Source organism: Acomys russatus, chromosome 28 (genome assembly GCF_903995435.1).
Source record: "Acomys russatus chromosome 28, mAcoRus1.1, whole genome shotgun sequence".
NCBI classification, from domain to species: Eukaryota; Metazoa; Chordata; class Mammalia; order Rodentia; family Muridae; genus Acomys; species Acomys russatus.
Window position 1 is genome coordinate 14,225,822 of NC_067164.1, and position 22,884 is coordinate 14,248,705.

Sequence of the window (22,884 nt, forward strand, 5' to 3'; positions counted from 1 at the left end):
ACTACTTGTGTTCATGTTAGGGATGAAATAAAAGGTGTTAAGCAAACATACGCTTCCAGGAAGAAGAGCCCACATGCAGAGAACTGCTCATCCCAAGAAGACGCCTTCCTCAGAAGCCTGTTAACTAAGCACTATTTTTTTTTTTTCTGATGCCACAGAACAAAGAGCATTTCACCTCTTCTTGGCTATGTCCCCTTATCTAACAAAACGATTTTAAATGTCACGAAAGGGCAGACAAAGATCACTGTTCAGAAGCGAATGGCAAGAAAACAAACCACTGTAAAAGTCAGATCAGTGCGACACTCTGAAGCGCACGTGGCCTTTCCTGTTTGAAACAGATGACCTCAAATCTCATGAAAAGGTGGCATTATGTATTGTTCTGTTACTAACAAGTCTATCATGTCACTTGAACCAAGTGGCTTAGAAGAAATATCACAACAATGAAGTTCGTACTTGAAGTATGAATCTGCTTGGAGGAGTCCACAGAAAACAAGGTCACTCCAGGCTAGCTGTTTTCCTATCAGCACAATTACTATCATTAAAATTGTGATATATCTTTAGTGCTAAGAAAGAGGCTCCCTTAAAAAGTTGTTGTTTCTAATAAATGAGTAAATGGAATTTATAAATGCTGGAAATATAAAATGTAAAGCTATACAAACATTTTCCTTACAAATCAGTTAAGGTACGAAGTTAATGCTTTCAATATATAAATGAGTTAGCCTTTAGGTTGTTAATCACTTTTACAAGTTACTTAATAATATATTTCATGTATTAATAAGCCTTTTAAAGTTAAGACTTAATAGAGTAAAATAGCTACAAAGTGACAAGATTGGAATATAGATTTAATCTATAGGATAATTTCCCCCATATTACAATTCTCTTACTGTAATTACTGCAGTGAATTTTCAAATACAATGATGAATGCTTACACTGTCACTTCCTTGGCACACAGTGTTCATCATCTGCCCTGGTTTGTGACTAGACATGTATTTACATATCAAGTGATAAATGACCTTGAATATAATATTAACCACATAAAGGAAGCGGCATATAATTAAGAATTTTATTCCTCTAAAACAAGGGCAAATAATTCTGATATTCAATTTCAAATAAGAACAAGAGAGATGTTCCTAAATTTCTCTAAAGAAAGAATTTAGAAATGGTCCTACTTAAAAAATTAGAAGAATTTACTTTAATATTTTTATATTCTAATACACTGACTATAAATCCAATGAAAATAATAAGAAAATGGAATGAAGCAAAAATAATGTCCATAAACATGCCAAAACCATAGGATACGTTATAGAAATTACCTTTCAATAACTCTAGTTACTACATGATGCTTTTCACTAATAAGGTTTTTCAAAAAAAAGGGACAAAGACATACAAATCACAGAACTAATTTTAACAATAGCAAAGAAATTGTCATATTCTACTATGAACAATGGAAAGACTTACAAGAAGAGTGACTGCAAGGGAAAGTCTTTTCTTCAGGAAATACCTATCTACTTACGCTGTTGCTACCTTTTCCAGGTCGACTTGGAGCAATCCCATCTGCACAAATGTTTTCCTCCACTCTAGGCTTTCTGCAATCCTAGAGAAAATGGAATAAATAAAAGCTGAATTAATTTTTCACATTGAGAAATCACACACACACACACACACACACACACACACACACACACACGTTTGTGTGCATGCTGCAAACCTGGACACACTGTTCTAAGATAGAGGAAAGTGAAATGTCCCCTAGTGAAGGATCAAAGCACTAGTGACAAATTCTGCTATTGGGAAACATGAGGACAAGATGGAGGCTTGTACCACCACTCAATCCATTCTTTTTTTTTTTTATTAATTTATTCTTGTTACATCTCAATGTTTATCCCATCCCTTGTATCCTCCCATTCTTCCCTCCCTCCCATTTTCCCCTTACTCCCCTCCCCTATGACTGTTCCTGAGGGGGATTACCTCCCCCTGTATATGCTCATAGGGTATCAAGTCTCTTCCTGGTAACCTGCTGTCCTCCCTCTGAGTGCCACCAGGTCTCCCCCTCCAGGGCACTTGCTCAAATGTGAGGCACCAGAGTACGTGAGAAAGTCATATCCCACTCTCCACTCAACTGTGGAGAATGTTCTGACCGTTGGCTAGTTCTGGGTAGGGGCTTAAAGTTTACCGCCTGTACTGTCCTTGGCTGGTGCCTTAGTTTGAGCGGGACCCCTGGGCCCAAATCTGCCTATCATAATGTTCTACTTGTAGGTTTCTAGGACCCTCTGGATCCTTCTACTTTGCTATTCTCCCATTCTTACCACTATTAAGAACAATAGGTTTTCACTCAGCCCATCAAAAGTTTCCAGACCTAGATTGCTTGGTTTGCTAAAACTGGGCTGTCAATGTTAAGTAGTATGTTCTGTATTTTAACTTTTTTGAGATACTTGTTAAATAATTTTCTTTGGATTTTCATCTTAATTATGCATGATCCACTAGAATGTTTTTTTTTTTTTTTCTGAGACAGAGTCCATCTATAAACAGCCCTCAAGTTTGCTATGAAAACTAGGCTGGCCTGGAACACACAGAGATCCAACTGTCTCTACCCCCTAAGTGCTGGGAGTAAAATCTATAGATTCAATTAGCCTTCAGCAACATGAACAAATTGACTGAGACGCTATTTTTTCTCTTCTTCCATATTTTATAGAAAATTTACCTTTACATTTTAGACCTAGCGTAAGACTTTGATTCAATGGAATTCAATAAATATTTTCTTTTTTAAAAAAAGGTTATTCATAACTGAGTCCTAAAGAAGTTACTTTTGATTACATTAGAGTGTGGTCAAAATATTGTCTTCACAGTCACAGATCCAAGTGCCTCGCTAGCATGGCCTCCTAGAGACTCTGTTTACTCTGTCATATGCACATAATGTAAGTACCGTGTACTCAGCTCACAATGCTAATCGTAGTAACTAAAAAGTTCTACATAGCAGCAAAACTTCACCGATTCAGCTTGACTTTGAAAATGAATTCATTAATATTTCCAAATTAAATCTTAAAATTTGCTGAATTATATGATAAATAACTTGAAGAGATCAGCACAGCTCCCTTCTGTAACCTATCAGCCTAATTCTTAAATGTAATTCTAAAAAAAAAAAAAAAAAAAAAAAAGTAATACTTCTTCAAAAGTTCTTCTAAGTCTAATGAATTCTTAAAATCTTATTTCTCCAAATATGGCAATAGCCACAATAATAGACACAACTCACATTAATGCTAAAAGTGTACGGCATGGTAATAGTGCAAGAGCTTTACTAAGGAATAGGTTACTTAAGGCAATGGTTTTCAACCTGTGGGTTGCAACCTTTGGGGATGTCAAGTGGGGGTCACCTAAGATCATCAGAAACACAGATATTTATGTTGTGAGTCATAACAGTAGTAAAAGTACAGTTGTGAAATAGCAACAAACACAATTTTATGGCTGGGGAGGTATCACCCTAAAATGAGGGACTGTATTAAAAGGTTGCAGCAGTGGGAAAGATAGAGAACCCTTACTGTAGAGTTGAGAGAAAGGCAGCAGGCACATCAGACTGAATCAGACAGCAGAAAAGTCCATCATCGGTTAGCCATGCCAAAACTTCACCAGCATCAAAAACATTCTCCAGACTCAATGGCAAGCTCAAGGGCAAGTCTTATCTGCCCCACCATGCGAAACATCAACAAAGGGCTCTCTCCTCCCTTGTAAGTACCCAGCACAAAAGCCTGTGTCTGCCAGATCCATGTCATAGTCCATTATAACTGAAAAGACCTCTAGTCACTTGCAAATTATACAGAGAGAAGAAATTGGCATTTTCAACCATCCACAGCCAATGTCTACAATCCAGGCCGAAGAAATGCTACAGCATCATTTGTGCCAAGCTTACCAATTCCTATTGACTAATGACAGTCTGTCAAATATGCAGGGTTCTACAAATCACAGAAAAGAACACTTCTGACAAGGACCGCAGGTAGTCAATCAATGACACCGCTGTAAGCCACACCATGCCTGGCTTTTTAAAGTATTATCAGCAGTGTTGTGTCCGAAGCCAGTCGCCTGATATTTGCCACAACTAATTCAACAGCTGCTGCAGCTCAGGCTTCTAATGCTATAACCAAGGCACCAGAAACACAGTCACCTATAACCATTAGCACAGTCCTAGCAGCATATGGCATTGACAGTAAAGGTTTGTATCCTCAGAGCCTTTTTCTGCTACAACCGCCCTACCTCTACACCAGCCTCGGCAGCACCTGCACTAGAATCCATGCACAAAGGAATTGCTTCTTCAGCCCACAACCTGCTCAAACCCGCCCTTTATGCTCCTAGCCTCTGCTTCTACCACTGCATTTGATTTTAACCCAGAGGACTTCAAAACTGAAACAATCACAGTAGACAACACCACCAGTTTGCCCACAGATGGCCTCATCACTCAAGCTGCCCCTGCAAATGTGTAGTTTGAACATATTTCATTAGACATAACAGACGTTTGTTATTCTAAACGGTGAATATTTTTGAAGTCTGGTTTCTGTTTGTCACTGACCATGATGGCTTTTCTTTTTTACCAAGTTGGTAGGTTGAACATCAGTTGTCTTAAAGAAGTACACTTCTGAGTACGGCTGTCTCTATCAATGATTTCATCATCAGGACTCTAACCAAGAGAATGGGCTAGTTCCTTGATGGATTTATATAATACAATAGCACTGTTGGGAAGTGCTAAAAGGTAGGATATGTAGAAGCTAGTTAGAGAAAGGAAGTCACTTGGGGTGAGTCCTCGGGAGTTATTTTTTTGTCCCGGCTTCTTCCTCTATTTCTCTCTCTCTCTCTGCTTCCTGGCCACATAAAGGTGAGTTGCTCATTTCCACCACATGCTCCCTTCCACAGAGGACTGATATCCATATCTGTGAACTAAACCTCTTAGGCTGTTTCACATATTTTGTCTCAATAACAAGAAAAGTTACCCACACAGGAAACTAGTACCAAAGACCTGGGTCATGCTATGACTGAGCTCAACTTACTATGTATGAGTCTCAGGCCTCTGGCACAAGGCAGAGGAACAAGATTCTCAGATAACAATGAATGCAGAAAGGATTTCTTATTTTGGACTTTAACCCATTCTGGCATTGAAATAAAAATATTTTTAGCATTTTAATATGTATTTATGTGGTGATATGAAGATCTAGCTACGCAACCCATTTCCTTATTCTTCAAATGACTCTAAACTAACAAATTCTTCTCTGAGTTACTCAGGCTCTCTTCAGAGTTTACCTAAAATTGTAGGCTCAACTTATCCAAGCATTTTTATTCTTTCTTCAACAATGTATGCCACATGTTTATTTTTTCCTTTAGACTCTCTACTATTCAGTTGTTTCCATGTTTCTGTTTTCTTTTTCTTTTCTAAAATTAATTAATTTATTTATTCCTGATCTTAGCCCCTCCCTCCTCTCCTCCCAGTCCCACCTTCCCTCCATAGTCCCCCATTCCCCTTCCCCTACTCCTCAGAAAAGGAGAGCCCCCCCCCACACCAACCCACCCCAGCACGTCAAGTCACATCAGGAATGATCCTGTCCTCTTCCCCTGTGGCCTGGTGAGGCAGCCTTGCCAGGGGGAAGTGATCAGAGTGCAGGAAGTGCCTGTTTTCTAAACAGATGGGTGACTTCTGAAATGTTTTTCTCTGGTTATCAGATTAAAAAAATCATATCATCAATTCTCCTATTTTTCAAAGCAATCTGATACAAGTACAATTAATAAAATGTCAAACAGTACAACAAAACAATGGTAATGTTTAAAGATGTTTAACTCTTCATATAATCTTCACTGTTCTTTATATTTGAGTTAGTATTTTCCCATGTAAGTAATATATTAGTAATTGTGTGGCATATTTTATTGCTGTTAATAACAAACTTAATTTATTTCCCTAAAGCTTTCTGAATATTCTTGAAGTCACATTGATGAATGCATCATTAATTTTAATATAAATATTAAATTTGTAGTATAATATAATAAGGAGTTTACATAAGGACTTTCTTCATGAACTTCTTAACCATAAACTCACATCTGAAGAATTTGTGCACCGAAGTCTTTAGCTTACAACATTCTTCCACGTATTCCAATATTCAATCAAAATGAGACATATAAGCCTAAGATAATATTGGTTTTATAAAAATTATTGTCTTAGCTTCACAAAAAGGCCAACAGAGCCAACCAACCAAATCAAGAGGATCCTGTGGAGTCTGAAGCACCAACCAAGAACCGTGCACGGACAGGACCTAGGTCCTCTACATAGATGTAGATGACAGGCACCTCAAGCTTCATGTGGGTCCACTAGCAAGGGGAGCAGCAGCTGTTATTGACACGGACTTGGTTGCCTGCTTTTTGATCACTCAGGCCACAGGGGAGGAGGACAAACTCAGTCCTGATGTGACTTGATGAGCTGGGGTAGCTGGGTAGGGGGGCTCCTGTTTTCTGAGGAGTAGGGGATGGAGGGTGGGGCTGGGAGGAGAGGAGGGAGGGGGGATATAAAGTGAATAAATTATATATATATATATATATCCAAAAATAAATAAATAATATTGTCTGATTACTAAAAGAGAAAAAAGGTAAGTTGTATTATTAGAGAAATCAATGGAACAGTTATAAGTATATGTTATTTTCCTCACTTTAAAGTTCTTATCTCAATTCTCAGGCAAGACAACACAGTGTATTGCTGTTACACATGCTTTATTATTATATTGATTAGCAAGCACATATCCAGGGATTCAAGTGTAGCCAAACTCTACATGGCTTTTGAAAAACAAAACAGATGGATAATTTTTATCCAAGAGAAATAGCTGAGTGGAAACACACGCACTTGCTATGTAAAGTGAAAATATCTTTGTTTGTATTCTACTGTTTTACCTTCCCAACAAATCCATAGCCATCCAATGAAGGAATGAGCCCTCTTTATTACTTAATTCATAATAGGTGATCCAATAAATATCTATTGAATATATAAGAGACGTCTTTCTAAATATAATAATGGTGAGATTGAAAGTTATGCTTAATATACAGGGGGAGGAAATCCCTCTCAGGAACAGTCATAGGGGAGAGGAATAAGGGGAAAATGGGAGGGAGGGAAGAATGGGAGGATACAAGGGATGGGATAACCATTGAGATGTAACAAAAATAAATTAATAAAAATTAATAAAAAGTTATGCTTAAAATATATTGTATTAATATATATTAAATTACTAGGAAATTTGAATGTGCAAATAAGCTGAATTTTAAAATAACAATTATAATAATGGTATTTAATGTTACAACATATTTCCATAGGTATTTTTTGGTTTGATAAACTCATAGCAGCAGGGTAATAAGAAAATACTATTTGCTAATGAATTTAGGTTATATAATAGTTAAAATACTAGGGGTAAGGGCTAAGCCAAGACTTTTTGATCCCAGGGTTGCTGTTCCTTTTATTAATGTAATATTGCCTTACAAAAACTGTTGCACTATTTCTTATTTATAGATGAAAACCATCTACATGTCTCACATGCATGGTAATAACAACAAGCAATGATTCAGGAGACAGGCTAGTAACTACTTAACATAGACTCTTAAGAGTTGGAGGCCTATAAGTCCTAAGAGTTAGTATAAGAAAGTGTTTGGGGGTACAGTGGTTAGACATATTTCATAAATCTCTCTAACATGGGCATTTTGGAATTTAAGGCAAAAAAGTATTTTTATCCCAATAGAGAAACGACTACATACTCTTAGGATGTTATTTCTAACATTGATCTCTTTATTTATATGACACTTCAGAAAAATTAAACAAACTATATAAATGTAACTGTTCAAATTTCAAAACATTTGCAATCTTTAACAGTATATAAAAAATTTCTAGAACAATAAATTACAGTTTTGAAAGATAAGAGGTGGCCATAGAAGCCTTTGTGCTAATTTATGATGTCTGTTAATGATTATGTTTTATTCTTATTACTTCCAACGAAAACATAGATAAGAGCGTTTGTAGTATTTCTGGAAGAAAAAAGTAAAAGTAAATGCTTCAGGACTAAACTGAAACAATACACACACATACATACACACACCCCACATATTATTTTTCCTAGGATTTACTCCGTACCACAACCAATAGAGGGAAAGTAGGAGGGGCATGGAGAAGGCAGCCTCGCTTTATTAGAGAGAAGACTTCACCCGTCAGTTCCTTATCTGTGGGCTTTCCATCTTGGAGGCACTGCTGGATTGAGGCAAGCCGGGGAGGCACTGCACCAAGGTAATGGAATGGACAGCTCTAGTTCTTCTAGAACATCGCCAGCGCAGAGTATGCTTTTCTCAGCTAATGTCTGCTTTTTAATCAAGATGAAGCTGGGGGCATTAATGAGATCAACTCTAGACAGTCTTAATTACAGGGAAAATTACACAAACAAATGTCCATGAGAGTGTTATAAAAATTAATCGTGATCCATTATAAGGTATTTAAAACTGTCCACATGAGTTCATACTCAAAACATTGTCATAGAAAACAAATCCCAGAACTTTAATGAAAAAAAGAAAGAAAAATCCATGAAAGAAACTAAGGATTTTAAAAATATATAAAGCCAGGATGAGAAATGGAGGTACTCCTGCTAAGAGATTAGAAAATAATTTCCTCTAAGGATTTTCTTTAACAAGGAGAATAATTAGCTCACTTGTTTAGATCTGTTCCAATATGCAGGCAAAGCCTTATTAAAGTGATTGTGACGGAATGTCTAAAAGAGTTGAAGAAATAAAATATCACAAATACATACACACAGCGATGTATAAAAGAATATTAACAGGTAAGATATTTTAAAATACCTCGGAAGCCTCTTATACATTTTTTTAATTTTTATTTTTTGTCTATAGGATAGACATCAATGGAAAGCAACGAAAACTCTTAACTGGAAAGCTGGAATAATCAGGTCTGAATTTGACATTTTTATTACATATGTTACTTGCACAAAATGTTTCATCAGTGGAATTTTCATGCATGTATGTGAATATGATATGATGGGCTTGGACCATATCCCTCCCCACCCCCACTACGACTTTCTCTTGTTATTACTTCTGCCCCCACTGGTCTCCTTCCTATTCCCAAAGAATTTCTTTTATATTTTATGTCATCTGTTTGAATCTAAATGTCACATGTGAGTGAAAACTTAACATGTGTCTTTCCAAATCTGACTTAATGAGATAATCTCTAACCCCATCCCTTCCCTACAAATACCATGCAAACGTTTCTTTGTTGCTGAGTAAAAACTTACTGTCTGTCTACACCACATCTTCTTTAACTGTTCATGCATTGATTGGCATTTAGTCTGATTCCATTGTGGAACAGTGCCCCCAGGAAACAAGACTGCACAGGTATGACTATTTGACTTTGAGTCAAAAAGTTGTATAGCTGAGTCATGTCGATGGGAATATAAATTAGACCAAGCACTATAGAAATAAGTATGGAGGTTCCTCAAAAAAATTAAAACCAACTGTGCACTTCATAAATACATCATGGCTATTTTATCATGGTGTGGTAGGATTCTGGATGCATTAAGAAACAATTTTTAATAAGTTTTTAAAGATGGATTTACTTCTTTTATGTATGAGTGCTCAATTTGCATGTACACCTGCATGCCAGAAGAGGACATCAGATCCCAGATGGTTGTGAGCCACCATGTTGTTTCTGGAAATTGAACTCAGGACCTCTTGGAAGAGCAGACAGTGCTCTTAACCACTGAGTCATCTCTCCAGCCCCCTTTTTGTTAACCATGAGAATAAAGGTGCCATTAGAATGAAGGTACATTGTATTGTTTTTCTAACACGTCTGTCCCCCATAATAGTGCCTAGTAAATGTTAGGTAATCAAAGTATTTGCTGAGTTAATTAGTGGTCCTCATGAGCTAAATTAAACTAAAAGTCCATCCACTTACACCAACGGCAGGGAAGTTTAAGATCCAAAAACCTATATTAGCAAGCCTCACACTGCACTGAAGCTACTCCAAGGTAGACTCAGATACAGACTGTTTTCATCTTCCATTTTACATCTGCCATTTGCTAAACTCTGCTGCCAAGTGCTCTGCAAATACATGCAAGTCATCTGGCACTGTGGAAAGAGACACTGTGTTACAATATAGCTTCCATTGTAGAACTATCTACTGTTAGAAGAACTGAATTCTTAGGAATTAGACTAGTACAAATCAGAAGTAGATTTGATTATTCAATAGCTTTAAATATAATGACACTATAAACTATTTATATAAAATTACATAGAGGATCTTGTAGAAGAAAAAATATCTGCTGAGGAGAAGAAAAAAAGGGCAAATAACATGAGAATTTCTTGATTTTATAAATCTGTCCTGACATTTACATGGTGTATTGTGTCGCACACCACATGTAGTCCTAGGATCTAAGCCACATAGAGCTGAATTCAGGGGTTAACAGCACAGCAGAAGAGAGTCTTACCTTGAGCTCACTGCCAAGAATGGTGGTACCTTCAAAACGTGTGTGAAACAAATTCAACGCTGGTTTTGTAGACTTCTGGACTCATTGTGCTTTCATGTTTTGTCTTATTGGTCTTTTTCCCATATATTTTGGTTTCTGTTTTTATGTTTCTGTGGGATTTTGTATACGTTTCTTGTTCCTCGTCATTGTTTTATTGTTTTTCTTGTTGTTGATGGTGGTGGTGGTGGTTTTTTAAAGAGAGAAAAAGAGCATAAAGTTCTATGCATAGGGAGGTGGGGAGATCTGGAAAGAATTGGGGAAGGAGAAAAATATGATGAAATTATATTACATGAAAACATTAATTCAGTAAAAAAAAAATCCACATACTTAAATCTCAAACTGCATTTATAATTCAACCTAAAGAGAAAAATTACTTTATTCTGAAAATTCTTTTTTTTTTTTTAAATCAACGGGCAGTCAGGTTAAAGCTATGCTCTCATTGTTAAGAACCTAACAAATACTTTCTCTGATTTCCTTCACTAAGGTGATAAAAGGGCAGGATGAAGCCTTTGATCCTACAAGGACTCGTTTTGGCTTGTGCCATTTGCTTCCAGGTAAACTCCCAGAATCTTGAGAATACATGAGAAATGCCGAAAAATAAAAGCTGTGTAAAATTAGGACTGGGTTAAAAGGAAGATGATAAAAGGATACAGAGGGTCCTAGAAATTTACAAGTTGAACAATATGATAGGCAGATTTGGGCCCAGGGGTCCAGGAGGATACAAGGGATGGGATAAACATTGAGATGTAACAAGAATAAATTAATAAAAAAAAAGAAACATTAAAATAAAATAAAATTTTAAAAAAAGAATTAAAAAAATTAAAAAAAAAAAAAAAAAAAAAAAAGAAAGATGATGACATTGTGTTTTGAAGCCAGGATAAACTAACAGAAGATAGAAAGGAACAGACTTTTCTTCCAACATTAATGGGAATAACTCTATTTGAAATCACGCAGTTGCATTCGCCTGCAGCAGGTAACTCCCAGGCAGCAGGAGAACTGCAAGTTTAAGGATAGGCTGGACTATTGAGTGTTACCTTGTCACAGAATGCCTGAATAAATGAATGAATGATCACCTGGGATTTTGAAAGAAAGGTCCAAATAAAGTGAGTTGTACAAAGAAAATAAAAAAGTTAAGACGATGTAAAAGCAGACCATTGTGTGGGGAAAGTAATGTATGATAAAAACTCTGAATAAACATAGAAGATATGGAACTAAAATTACCAAGAAAGTAACAAGGCTGCTTATTGTCCACCCTCCATTCCTCAGTGGCCAGGCCCTGGGCCTGAGTGGCCATGTGCACACACCACCTCCAGGTAAAGAAAACTTTCTTCTGAAAGCAGCATCTGTTTCTGTTATTTGCATCCTTATGCTCAAAAACTACAAAGGATTCCCCCCCCCCCTTTTTTTTAATGAATATTCCCCTTCTAAGACAAAGGTGGTTTAAAACAAGGAGGATAGCTTCTTCCACCAATGTTTACATTTGACCCTAGGCAAAGGGAGAAGCAGTGATGGTTAAGGTCTAAAACAGTTAAAACCTTGAACTCATTGAAACGTGAGTGACCTATAAAACTAGGTTTTGATATGCTTCCTGGGTGAAACTGCTCTTGTAAGTTTCTACCTTTCTCTTTACCTGTTATTAAAAGGAGCTTTTCTGTTCACCTGGTTTAATTATGAAATATTGACTTGTTAAGTTTCCCTTTAGTCGGAGGATGCAGTATCCACCATTTTTAGAATTATAGTTGGTCTTCATATGTTGTCAGCTTTGTTCACCTATAATTTATTACAAAATAATTGCCTCTTTTTTTTTTTTTTTTTTTTTTTTTTTTTGCCTCCATGCTAATGTCTTCATAAAATTTGCTCCACAGCAGTTAATACCCTCAGAGAAAGTTGCTACAGAAAGTAGAACTTGAATGTTTGGGTTTTGGTTTTTCCTTTTATTGAAAATACTTTTTCTCACATAATATGCCTTGATTAAGATTTCTTTTCCTGTTAATGAAGTTTGGCAAGCAGAGTGAGGAAGTGCAATAGTTACCTTTGACTGTTGGGCTTTTTATGGTGATAAAACTGTTCTACAATATATTGTGGTGACAAATGCACGTGTCTGTAGAAACACTGAAATCCACTGATGTGTAAATTAAGTAGGTGAATCATATTCCAAAGTTTCATGTTTTGTAACCAGTTTATTTCACTTGGCAAAATGCTTCTATACCATATTAGTTTATATTGCTTTATAACCAATTCATTTTGCTTGGAATAATGCTCCCATACCATATTCATTTCAATTGTTTAATAATCTTATTCTATTAAATATGAACCCTGTGTGTACTCTATTCAGCAGGTGATGAATATTTTTAGTACTTCTACTTTTGTTGATAAACAATGTTCCTTATTACAAAAAAAAAAAGTTTCCTTTCCTTCTTCTCCTTTAATTCTTCCCCACCTCTGTTCTCAGCCCAATCCAACTGCTTTCTCTCTCTCATCAGAAAACAGACTTCAATGAGACAGTAACACATCAGAATAGTATAAAACAAGCAGAAGGCATTGTTTCCTTGGTGTCCCCCATCCCCTCCGTCTCTTTTCACCTCCTCTTCTGCAGGAGTCCCTGAGCCCTGAGAAAAGAGATCTGATGGAGACAGCCTATTCAAGGCTGAGTGTTCCAAGGTCTCTCCCTCTCTGTGTAATGTCTAGATGTGGATCTCTGTATTTGTTCCCATCTGCTGAACAGGAAGCTTCTCTGACAATGGCTGAGCAAGGCACTGATTTATAAGTATAGCAAAAGTCATTAGGAGTCAATTTTATTGCTGTGTTTTTAGAGGGGCAGTATTGTTGGTTTTTCCCTAGGTCCCCGGGCTATCTAGTCTCAGGTTCTTGGTTACCCACGCAGCCTTGGGTATGGGTCCCATCTCATGGAGTGAACCTTAAATAAATTCAGTTTTGAGTTGGTTACTTTCACAAGCTTTATGCCGCCATCACATTAACATGTCTTGCAGACAGGATACCATTGTAGATTAAAAGATTTGTAGCTGGGCTGGTGTTTGTGTTTCTGTTTTGGTAGCATGCAAAGTACCTTTCTGTACCAAAGATGATGGAACTTAGGGGTGAAGGCTCCCTGTAGGCACCAGATAAACTTCCTCACGTTCAATGAGTTGTGTAGGTGTAGTTTTCAGCAATGAGGCTTCACTATCAGTTTGTGGAGAGCGACCTACAACCTTGGCAACAGCCTGGGTTGCCACATACCATATTTGTGTTCCAGGGGCTGGGATGCCTCACTCCAGATGATTCTGTCTGGCTCCATCCATTTACTTGCAAATCTCATTATTTTGGTTTTTTAACAGCTAAGTAACCTAACTAATGCCCCATTGTGTAAATACACTACAGGTTTTTCTGTTGAGAGACATCTAGGTTGTTCCCACTTTCTAGTTACTAGAAAATACAGCCACTATGAACACGGTGTCGTCTGTGGGAGGACATGCATCCCTCAGGTATATGCCCAAAAGTGGTATGGCTTGATATTGAAGTAGATCAAATCCCATCTTCCTGAGGAACCGCTGAGGAGCACTGATCTCCATTGTGGCTGTACAAGTTTGCAGTCACACTAGCAGTGGAGGACGGTTCCCTTCACTCTACGTCATCATCAGCATGGGCTATCGTTTGTTTTATTGATTTTAGATGTTCTTATAAGATGAAAGTTCAAAGTAGTTTGCTTTGCATTTCTCTGATGGCTAAGGATGCTGAACATTTCTTTTTTTTTTTTTTATTAATTTATTCTTGTTACATCTCAATGTTTATCCCATCCCTTATATCCTCCCATTCCTCCCCCCCCCCCCATTTTCCCATTATTCCCCTCCCCTATGACTGTTCCTGAGGGGGATTACCTCCCCCTGTATATTCTCATAGGCTATCAAGTCTCTTCTTGGCTACCTGCTGTCCTTCCTCTGAGTGCCACCAGGTCTCCCCCTCCAGGGGACATGGTCAAATGTGAGGCACCATAGTACGTGAGAAAGTCATATCACACTCTCCACTCAACTGTGGAGAATATTCTGACCATTGGCTAGATCTGGGAAGGGGTTTAAAGTTTACCTCCTGTATTGTCCTTGGCTGGTGCCTTCGTTTGAGCGGGACCCCTGGGCCCAAATCCGCTTATCATATTGTTCTACTTGTAGATTTCTAGGACCTTCTGTATCCTTTTATTTTGCTATTCTCCCATGCGTCTCTCATTTAGAGTCCCAATAGGATGCCTTCCCTTCTGTCCCAGTTTCCTGGTAGGTGAAGGCTTTCGTGGGACATGCCCCTTGGGCTAGTATGCAGATATAAGTGAGTATATACCATTTGATTCTTTCTGCTTCTGATCATTTCTAGCTCAATCCATTTATCCACAAATTTCGGGAATTCCTTGTTTTTAATAGCTGAGTAGTATTCCATAGTGTATATGTACCACAGTTTCTTTATCCACTCTTCTACTGAGGGACACTTAGGCTGTTTCCATGTTCTGGCTATTATGAATAAGGCTGCTATGAACATGGTTGAGCAAATTTTCTTGTTGTGTGCTGGAGCATCTTCTGGCTATATTCCAAGGAGTGGAATAGCTGGGTCTTGAGGAAGCCCTATTCCATTTTTCTGAGATAGCACCAGATAGATTTCCAAAGTGGCTGTACTAGTTTGCATTCCCACCAGCAATGAAGAAGTGTTCCTCTCTCCCCACATCCTCGCCAGCATGTGGTGTCGCTTGAGTTTTTGATCTTAGCCATTCTGATGGGTGTAAGATGGAATCTCAGAGTTGTTTTGATTTGCATTTCCCTGATGACTAAGGAGGTTGAGCATTTCTTTAAGTGTTTCTCAGCCATTTGATACTCCTCTGTTGAGAATTCTCTGTTTAGTTCCAAGCCCCATTTCTCAATTGGGTTATTCGGTTTGGTGGTGTTTAATTTCTTGAGTTCTTTATATATTTTGGATATTAGACCTTTGTCAGATGTAGGGTTGGTGAAGATTTTTTCCCAATCTGTAGGCTGTCGCTTTGTTCTCTTGACAGTGTCTCGTGCCTTACAGAAGCTTCTCAGCCTCATGAGGTCCCATTTATTAATGGTTGACATTAAGGCCTGGGCCGTTGGTGTTCTGTTCAGGAAGTTGTCTCCTGTGCCAATATGTGCTGAACATTTCTTTAAGTGTTTCTCAGCCATTTGAGTTTCCTCTTTTGAGAATTCTGTTTAGCTTTGTGCCCCATTTTTAACTGGGTTGTTTTCTTGATAACTAGTTTGCTTTGGGCTTTTAGTTCTTTCTTATTTGAGATATTAGACTCTATAGGATGTGCAGTTGGTAAAAATCTTTTCTATTCCTGTAGGTTGCTGCTTTGTCCTAATGATGGTGTCCTTTGCTGTACAGAAGCTTTTTGGTTTCATGAAGCCCGATTTAGTAATTGTTTATCTTAGTGCCAGGTGCTAACCATGCTCTGTTCAGGAAGTCTTTTCCTATGCCAATGCATTCAAGGATCTTCCCCCACTTTCTCTTCTATCAGGTTAAGTTTATCTGGATTTATGTTAAGGTCCTTGATCTATTTAGAGTTGAACTTTCTGCAAGGTGATAAGTATGGATCTATTTGTATTCCTCTACATGCAGCCATCCAATTTGACCAGCACCATTTGTTAAGGCTTCTATTTTTTTCCAGTGGGTATTTCTGGCTTCTTTATCAAAAATCAGGTGTCAGTAGGTATGTGATTCACTTCTGGGTCTTCAGTTTGATTCCAATAATCGGCATGTCTTTGTGCCAACGCCATGCTGGTTTTCTTACTATAGCTCTGTAGTACAATTTAAAGTCAGGAATAGTGATACCTCAGGCAGCCCTTTTATTATTCATCTTACCTGCTTCACTGACTTGTTGGCTTCTCTGGCAGGTTTGGCTTGCAGGTTCCCAGCAAATGTCTGCTGGAGTTGGGGTCCGGGACAACAGGACGAGGGAGGAGGAGGAAGGTTGGAGGCGATCTGTGTGACCCACTGGAGATGGGTGGATCACAGAGAGGAAGGAAAGGAGGATGATCTTCTACAGAGCTGGGGATAAGACTGGGGGATTGAACTTGGAGGAGAAAAGGGAGAGATGAAGACCAGCCATTACACTACTTGCTTCCCTGGCTAGAGTGGACCTGCACATGGCCAGAGAATGCCTGCTGAAGTTGGAAGCTAAAGTAAAGCAATGAGTGAGGGGCGGGGCTTGAAAGGGATGATCTGTGTAAACCACTGGAGAGGAGGGCAAAGAGGAGCGCAGAGGGGGGGCTGCAGCAAATGGCCTTCTGTGGAGCTGGGGGATAAGACTAGGGAACTGGAGGTTTGCAGCCAGCCTGCCTGCTTCCCAGGCTGGGGTGTTTGTGCTTCTTTAGAGTGTGTGGACACAGACATGTGTATTGTTAGCACAGAGGTGTGGGGAGCTTTTATGCATTTTTTTTACCTCCTTGGTTTAACAAATTTATGCCTTATTTTCTGTAAAATTTATAAAGTCAGGAACCTCTCTGTACAGGCCAGGCCTCGAGGGCAAGGGGGGAGCTTTAAAGGTTGGCTATAGAGACCAGTTATCTATGGACTCAAGTCACATTGAAACTGCTCTGAGGGTTCTGAAAGCAGCCAGCTTAGCTTGGCAGGTAGCACAGGTAGTGCATGCTGTTGGGTGGTATCTACTCAGACACTAAGCTGGATGGACAAAAGAGAACTGAATAACAGTGTCCTGGGCTGTGCCCTGCATGGACTGATGCAGGGAACCTGCAGGGATGAAGAAATGGCAAACACTGCAGAAACAAGAGAAAACATACAAAAAAGCTAGGGTTGGGTGGACTATGCTCACTCCGATAGAAGGCACCTGCCATGCAACCCAGAAACTCAGCAAAGCACTAAGAGGAAGGGTAAATTGGACTCTGTGAGAGACTGTAGGAGAGAGATCTCTTAACTTGTAAAGGTTCTGGAAGAGCGAGCTGTGGTTGGTAGTTTCTAGGCTGGGCCTTATGATTTCCATGGATCAGAAGGGTCAGGGTCCATGACACTGTTTTGCCGGAGTCAACAATACCCCTTTCCTCAACTCTTCACCCACTTCTCACAGTGTGGGCTGCTCTGAGTCCCTTCTGTTTCTATCTAACTGAACGTGGTCTAGTAGCGTCATTTCTCCCAATGTTCTCTCTGAGGTGAGGCTGGAGCAAGCTTCATGAAAAAGTATCAAAGAACAAGGAAGTAGCTAACCATCTCCAGTTTTTTCACCATACAGACACTAGTATCCCAGGGACACCTTTGTTCAGTATTGTGTCAATGTGGGGAAGGATATGTGTAGTATTGTCAGACTGAAACTACTATTCTAACACTTTTAATTTCACATTCATTTGTTTCTGTGAACTACTTGAATATGACAAGCTTGTTTTGGAGGTTTTCATAAAGATTTTCTGAGTTACTGGTAGCTGTTATTTGAACTTTATATGAAAACTCAGTAGTAAAGACTGACAAGCCCTATCCTATCATGGTGCTCTATATATAACATAAACTATGGTTTTTTAAGCCATAGTTCCTCCTAAACAAAAGACTAGATCAATAACTGAAGCAAGAATGAAGATCAAAAGTAACTAATGCAGTATCTTATTTGGTACTATTTTCCCTTTGCCTTTAGTTCAGTGAGAGTCAGAAGCCATGGCAACAGATAATTGAAAAGGCAACCAACAGCCTACCCATCCAACGCTCCACTTCTAAGACATCACAAAGACAAGCTCCATCTCCACAACTTGGCAGTAAACGTTCATCCTTTTCTCATGATTCTGCCTTGCCTACCAACAGATTCTCCAAAATGCCTTCCTTGACTGCCCGAAGCTCAGAGTCTTTCATTTCTAAGGCTGGTACACAGATTAAAAAAGAAGCTAACAAGTTATTGTCAAAGCTTAAGAATTTAAGTAGAAAGAAAAGATCTGACCACTCTACACCTGATAACAAAGAATTAAAACAACCTATGACTAGATCAGCGAGTCAAGGATCTGTACCTAGAAAAAAAAATTCAGAAACTTTGAAAAGAACTTCATCTAGGTCATCCAAAAACCAATCATCTAAGGCCAAAAAGAAAAGACTAAAGCTAAAGGAAAATTGGAAACGTACTAAAGAGGCTATAAAAAAGAATCTCACGCAAAATCGATCTATAATATCACCTAAGAGAAGGCAGGCCTCATCCCAAGCACAACAACGACGTAGGTCCAGAAAGGAAAGACTAAATCAAAGGAAAAAACAGAAAGCTGCTAGAAAGGAACGACTAAACCAAAGGAAAAAACAGAAGGCCGCTAGAAGGGCTGTGAAGAAACAGCTTAGGAAGGCTAGAGCTAAACTGTCACTTCTGGAAAGGCACACTTCATCAGTAATAAATAACAAGTTAGGCAAATCTAAGCCCAGATGCAACAAACATAACAAGAACAAGACACTTGAAACCTTTGAAGAAACAAAAAGACTGCTTTACTTGGCAGAGAAAATGTTCAATGCATCTATCAGTGAACAATCCCTAACATCACCTAAGCCAAAAATTTTTAGTACCAGCGCAAGTGCCACTCCCACTGAGAGGCCAAGCACAACCCCAGTGATTGCCACTACCACCTTAGTGACATCAGCCACTAACTCAACAATAGAGGCTACATCCATGGAGCCTTCAGGAGAACCCACATACCAAGGGACTACCCCAAGTCCCACAACATCCATAGACACAGTGGCCAGGACCACAACCCATTCAGCCTCTGCCTCCACCACTGTATCTAATTCTACCACAGAGGACTTAGAAACTGAAGCAAGCACCAAAGATGATGATACTGCCACTCCAGCTACAAATAGTTCTACCACCCAAGCTGCCTCTATAGCTTTAACAAGCATAAACACCACACAGCCTGTCACTGCTGTCGCCAAAGCTACCACCAATGGTAGCACATCATCATCAGCCAGCACAGATAGACCTCTTGTTCCTGCCACTACAACACTTTCAAGAGCTAATGTCACAAGCTCTGGGGCAGATACAAATACCAGTATGGCTATAACTTCCCCTAGAGACACAAACGCTACTGCCAGTACAAGCCTTGTGGGTACTTCCACCTCTGTAGCTCCCTCTTCCATCTCTGAAAATGCCACCTTGACCACCTTGGGTAAAAATTCCACCCAGGATTCTGGAGCTACAACTCCACAGCAGGAGGCATCCCCATGAACCAGAAGAAAATGAAGCCTCTGAAGATGCCACAACTCCAGCCAGAAATGTCACAGCTCCACTCCCTGATGCCCTAGCTCCTCCACCCGACTCTACAACCTAAGAAATAGGCACCACATCTATAGCTACCATCACATCTGTCTAACCACTGAACACTGCATCTATGGCTGCTTCATTTACAACCATAATCCCCCATAGCAGCAATCATTGGCCCCAGCAACCTCTACATCTTTAGTTGCACATGTCACAATTACTTCTAGAGCCAGTGTGCCCATTATCCCACCACAATTACATTTACCCCATTACAAAAATGATTCTTTAGCTAGTGAAACTACATCTCCAATGGGACAGACTAAAACAGCCTCAGCTTTTGCTACCTCTGCTACTAGCAGCACAGGACACCACTGCTACTACAATTACAGATAAAACATCTGTAAGAAGCATTAAGCCTGCATCATGGTAAAAATCAATGCAAACAACCTTCTCAAACATCTCCATTAATGTAAATTATTTCATACAAAGGAAATAGATGAAGAAATTAAATTAGTAATGTTCTATGTGTCCTCAAACACCTTGAATCACTTCTAGTTACTTCTAATAAGATTGCATTTGACTTTGAATTTTATAAAGGTCCATTACTCTGATTTTACATACAAGGACATAGAGGTGTGGAGTGTGTTTGGTTGCAGAATACATGGTGGCAAAACTAACACTAGAATCCACAGGTCTTAATACATAAGTCAGCTTTCAGAATTTAAGAAATATGATCCCAGAAATGGTTGAATAGACTGTTGAAACATGGCCACTTGGTTTCTTTGTAAGAGTGATCTCTGAGCTCTATTTACCATTTTAGAAACTATACTTTGAAGGCTATGGATATGGACATTTCTCACACAAGCATTAGGACTAAAATTCAGATCTCCAACATTCACATACAACCTAGGCAGGTGTGATGGACCACCAATAATGCCAACACCCTGGAGGCAGAGACAGGGATCACTGTAGCATGTTGACTGGCCAAATTGGCAATATCTGAGCTCAACTGAGAGACCCCGCCTCAGTATATGTGGTAAAGAGCAATCAAGAAAGATGACACCTAATGTCAACATTAGGTCTACAACACATGTGCATTTGCACACTCCTAGAGAAGTGAGCACATATACATACATGTAAATGCAACACACACACACACACACACACACACACACACACACATACACACACTATACTTTTCAAACAAGATTTTCAGTGAATCCACAGGTGGGTGTTATCTGATGAGCTACTAAATATAATGAGCTCTGGCCTCTGAAATTCTCCAAAGAAATAGTCTTGTATATATAAGTTCAAACATAAGAATGAGAAAATCACAGTAAAGAAATTGTAAGTAGTTACCCAAGACAACTTTACCAAGAATTAGACCAAAGTTAACGGTATACTGAAATGATGATGTGTCATTATTGATAAAGAAAATCTATGCATAAAAATATAATTTATATACAATATAATGAAGATCTATCCATAACAGATCCATGATGTAAAGCTCTAAGGTAGAACTATAGATGTGGCTCAGTAGTAGAGCACTCCACAGGCAGGCAGGAGGGTCTAGTTTCAATCTCTAACATTAAAAAGATAAAAATATCAAAAAAAATTTTAAAACCCAATTAGGATTAATCTATCATATCTAGCACTATTAAATTTTTACCAAACACGTAATCAAACACCTCCATAATGGCTATGGCACTATGACATTTCCATAATGGCTATGGCACTATGACACTTCCATAATGGCTATGGCCCTATGAACTAATCTGATCATGCGTATCTCCTACAATGTCTCTATATTTAGCTGCCTAACCCTGACGTTTGCCTATGTTGCTTCAAGAACTTATCACCATCTCTCTGCAGACTAAAATCATTCTAGGAATCATGTTCCTTTTGCTTCTTCAGCTTTTGTTCAATAAATCATTTTAAAATATTTCTCTTGTTACATTGTATTTGTGTTTCTCTGTGTGTGTGTGCACATCCCATCCCTACTAACAATACAGAAGCTTTTATAAACAGGAATTCCAGCCTTGTAGCCTACCCATCCAGGTGATATCCAGATAGCTCAGGTACCCTGAGATTGCACGGTGCCAATGGACTCCCTCTCTGGTCCTCATCCTATCAGAGAAGGCTGCATGGTGAGGCAAGAGGCTTGAAACCATTTCTTCCCAGGAAGTTTTAAATTATATATGTGTATATGTATATAAATATACATATACAGATATAGTATTATATATATATATTTATTATATATAATTAAAACTTCTTGGGGAGATAGATAGATAGATAGATAGATAGTCTTTTCTTCCACCATGATCAAAGTCAGAGCCTCAGGGATTTAGGGGTCAGTGGGTCAAACATGTATTCCCAGGACTCAGCTACTCTGGAAGTTTAGAGCCTGGGGTATGATCTGCTCAGATCCACACCCCCATTTCCCTACCACATTTTACCTTTGTGGTTGTTCTGAGTTTCCAGGCCCAGGATGAATGTGGCAGTGGAAGTTGAGGTTGGTGCTGTTTGAACTTGTCCACTGAGGTCCTCTAAGACCCTGCCCTTCCTGACACCCTCTCAGTTCTCACCCTGCCTCCCTTAATAATCGCTGTTCCTAAACCAGTTGTTTGTAGGGGTCATAGCCCATTTCTCAGTAGCCTTGAGTGAACCGGACTGCTGGGGCCACTTCCGGTCAATTGCAGAGCCTTGTACTTGGTTTGTTATTATTAAAGATTGTAAAAGGAACTTTATTCATGTGACTCAATTGTTATCTCAGAGGATTACTGCCTCTGTCAGCTAACCCAGGCCTAGTCCTGGAAGCTTCTAGGCTCTGTACAATATAACCTAGGCCTGGAACATTTTCAGCTTCTGAGACTTACTGCTTAATAAGCTCACCTTTCTTGTTCTTACTGAGCTCTGGGCTGACTGGCTCAACTCAGCTGTTCTGGCTCAAACTCCTCTCCCAGCTTATTTATTTAATCTGGCTTTTCTCTTGGCCTCTAAATTGCTCTGCTTGGCCTCAAACTAACTTCCAGAAATCTTTTCTAATCTCCTGGCCCTTTCTCATTCTCTGGTTCATTCTGTCTTCACCTCTGACTAGCTTGTTCCCTCATTCATCCTCCTTTGGTAAAACTC